Source organism: Xenopus laevis, chromosome 2L (assembly GCF_017654675.1).
Source record: "Xenopus laevis strain J_2021 chromosome 2L, Xenopus_laevis_v10.1, whole genome shotgun sequence".
Lineage (NCBI taxonomy): Eukaryota > Metazoa > Chordata > Amphibia > Anura > Pipidae > Xenopus > Xenopus laevis.
The window spans coordinates 84,048,123-84,052,081 of NC_054373.1; the positions used below are offsets into that span (position 1 = coordinate 84,048,123).

At 41.1% G+C, this 3,959-nt stretch overlaps 1 long non-coding RNA gene across 1 annotated transcript; it reads left to right on the top strand.

The window, feature by feature from the left end:
- Nucleotides 1–1,372: 1,372 nt before the first annotated feature.
- On the top strand, nt 1,373–3,481 carry LOC121399653. The gene is made up of 3 exons (XR_005965239.1): nt 1,373–1,504; nt 3,259–3,328; nt 3,442–3,481. It is a non-coding gene; the product is annotated as an uncharacterized LOC121399653 (long non-coding RNA).
- Nucleotides 3,482–3,959: the final 478 nt, after the last annotated feature.

Below are 3,959 nucleotides of genomic sequence, written 5' to 3' on the forward strand. Positions count from 1 at the left end.
CTGCACTTCTCTAGCCAAGTCACCCATGGGGCATAACTGGGCCTTAGTCAAAAAACATGGAGTGAATGGCACCAATGTACTGTGTGCTCATTCCAACTGCACCAATGCTCAATTCTATAAACTGAGGCCCATTACCTTCTGGAAGTGATGCAAAGCTCAAGTTTAGGGTAACATAGATCTCTGCCTGCCTCTGTATTATATAGGAAATATTAAGTGCTAAATTCATTAACTTGCCTTTTTATTCTCTTTCTATACAGATTGCTACAGTGCTTTTCCTGCCTTTTTGGACTGCGACTTGGTGCTACACCTGCCTTTTAACATCTGGGTTTATTTTTTTTGGCTTCTCCATTGTTCAGATAAATCCATCTCGTCTGAACAAGTGTAAGAGATAGCCAGGGTTTCCTTAGGGAGACCCCCTTGGGGTACCCCGGCCTTGAGCCGGCCCCTAGAATTATCTGAAAAGCTCCTTTAACAGGTAATCTTGCAAATAACAATTGATTCAGTTCATGAATTCTTCTTCAGCAAGTCTGCCCTAAATTCTCTTGTTTGATTCCTACGTGGCGTTGTCTATATCAGCCCATATGTTTACTGTATATGGTATTTCTAAGAAGCCAATCTATTGCCATCAGCAGCATTAATGGAACAATCTTTCATACAAATGGGATAATATAGATAAGGAAATAAATGAGTGGTTCACCTTTCAGTTAACTTTTATTATGTTATAGTATGGCAAATTCTAAGCAACTTTTCTTTTCAATAGTTTTTATTGAGTTTTAACATTTTAAGAAAAAACAAGTAGTCCCTTAAGTATCATAATAGAAGATACTTCTATGGGCTTACAGTTGAAGGAATTACCTGAAATACAACTGTAAATATTAATTATTCCACATCTGAGAAATTATAAAGTGTAACATAATGAACACCGACATATATTGCTATCATATAGTGATTACAAAAAGATCATAGGGATTTTTGTAGTTGGTAATGAATATCGATACCACAGTTACCATATTTCCTTATATTTCTCATTTTTATCTATAAGTATACTGGTTAACCATTATCAAATTGAGTTTATCCTTAAAGTGGGCTAAGCAACTTTTCAATTGGTCTTCATTGTTTATTTTTAATATTTTGAATTATTTCCCTTCTGATTATTCCAGCTTTCAAATGGGGGTCACTACAAATGCTTTGTAAGGCTACACAATTATTGTTATTGCTACTATTTGTCAAATCAGTTCATGGTTGCTGGGGTAATTTGGACCCTAGCAACTATATTACTGCAATTGCAAAACTGTAGAGCTGCTGAAGAAAAAGCTAAATAACAAAAACCACAAATAAGAAAAATTGAAAACCCATTGCAAATAATCTCAGAATATCACTCTCTACAAAAATTGTATAAAAGGTGAACAGCCTCTTTAACTGTGACTTCATTTTGTCTGACTATGTCCATTTGTATCTTTAGGCTTTGAAGATGAACGAGACAGAGAGAATTCCATCACTCCTGGTAATGCCTCAGTCACAAAATATACTCTCTCATCTGAACTTTTGTTTCCCTATCACTCTTTTATATAACCTCTCCTTAGGGTTGGGGCACACAGGCAGATTCGGGGAGATTTAGTCGCCTGACAACTAATCGCCTCTTCTTTGGGGCGACTAATCTCCCCGAACTGCTTTCCTCTGCCTTCTGCCTGCTAAAATGAAAAAACGCCTGCAGCATGGCACTCACGTCGCTTCGTTTTCCAAAGTTGCCCGAAGCTGCCTCACGAGGAAACTTCGGGCGACTTCGGAAACCGAGGCACCGCTACTAAATCTCCCTGAATCTGCCCGTGTGCCGTAACCCTTAAGCAGTGGTCTGTCTGCACTGCTTCCTTTTGTACATAGGTGGGAGCTAGGGATGTCGCGGACTGTTCGCTCGCGAACTAATTCGCGCGAACATCGACTATTCGCGTTCGGCGAATGTTCGCGAACGTCGCGCGACGTTCGCCAATTTGGGTTCGCCTTAGCTGGCGCTTATTTTTGCCCTCTCACCCCAGACCAGCAGATACATGGCAGCCAATCAGGAAGCTCTCCCTCCTGGACCACCCCCACACCCCCTGGATCACTCCCCTTCCATATATAAACTGAAGCCCTGCAGCGTTTTTTCATTCTGCCTGTGTGTGCTTGGAAGAGCTAGTGTAGGGGAGAGAGCTGTTAGTGATTTGAGGGACAGTTGATAGTAACTTTGCTGGCTAGTAATCTACTTGATACTGCTCTGTATTGTAGGGACAGAACTCTGCAGGGATTTGAGGGACATTTTAGGTTAGGTAGCTTTGCTGGCTAGTAATCTACCTTCTACTGCAGTGCTCTGTATGTAGCTGCAGTGGGCAGCTGTCCTGCTGCTGATCTCTCATCTGCATCTGTTCTTCAAACAACTGCCACCTAGCTGTGTGATCTTTTTCACATTCTGTCTAAATATCAATAATAATACCGTCTCCAGAAACACCACCCGAGTGACGTTTTCCAAGCAGCAATAATATATTCCGTATCCACTGCTGTAGTGTATACGTTGCCCTTGCAGGCATTGTTTGCCCAGTCTTTAACCAAGTGCCACCTAGCTGTGTGAGCTTGTTCACATTCTGTCTAAATATCAATAATAATACCGTCTCCAGAAACACCACCTGAGTGACGTTTTCCAAGCAGCAATAATATATTCCGTATCCACTGCTGTAGTGTATACGTTGCCCTTGCAGGCATTGTTTGCCCAGTCTTTAACCAAGTGCCACCTAGCTGTGTGAGCTTTTTCACATTCCGTGTCCAGAAACATCACCTGAGTGACGTAGTGTGATTTCTGCCCTTTACAGCACAAAACGCAGCGCTGTGTCAACAATGGATTTTTCAGATACATTTTTGCCCTTGATCCCCCTCTGGCATGCCACTGTCCAGGTCGTTGCACCCTTTAAACAACTTTAAAATCATTTTTCTGGCCAGAAATGTCTTTTCTAGCTTTTAAAATTTGCCTTCCCATTGAAGTCTATGGGGTTCGCGACGTTCGCGAACTATTCGCATGTTTTGTCGCAAGTTCGCGAATATGTTCGCGAACATTTTTTCCGCCGTTCGCTACATCCCTAGTGGGAGCCGATATTGAGGGAATCGAATTACTACGTTTATTTCCTTTTTCAGAAAAAAATGTATGTACCATAGAAACCCTTTTCTGTCTCTAATATCCTCAAAGCCAGACTGACTGTGAGTGTCCCTAATGCCCTTCTCTTTCATTTACAGTCACTGTACTCCGTCCTGGAGGATTTCAGGGTGGAGGATACAGATTTTGAGGCCCTCGCCTCTTATTACGGTAAAATCCTATATTATTTATCAGTTGCTGAGGTTGCAGCGTTAGTTTTATTGTATGAGAATTCCTTTCCCCCTTTAGCTCAGTGTTTAATGGAAATGTGTTTTTCCCTGCAGAACATCACTACCGGGTCCAATATGGGAGCAACGTCATCTTGTAAGTATAACAAAAATGGTCTTATTACATGTTGGGAATAATTTGCTATTGCACCAGGGGTAAGTGCAAGGGAAATTAGGGTGGAAAATAGCAATGTTTTATTAACACTGGGATTTCTCTTTTTCAGAGATCAATTTATACTGCTCTACTTTTTGGACCAGAGCACGATCAATGGGAACATTATCCATTACTGGATAATGACCTACTATCTGGTAAGTAATGCAGAATAGACATTTAGATAAATATGGAATAAATGTTATTAATTAGCCAGCTCTTGTCTCACTGTTAATTTCTTTATGTTACAGGAAGTGCTCAAGAGGGAGCATGCCACCCTCTGCATTGATGTGTCGCTGTCTCCTGTAAGTGTCGCTATTATTATTATAAGAGATAATTGTTCACGGTGGGTCTCTATAATAATTAGGAACATTATTATTCGTTGTATGTCCTGCTCCCCTGGGGGACATCTAAAGTCACCCAC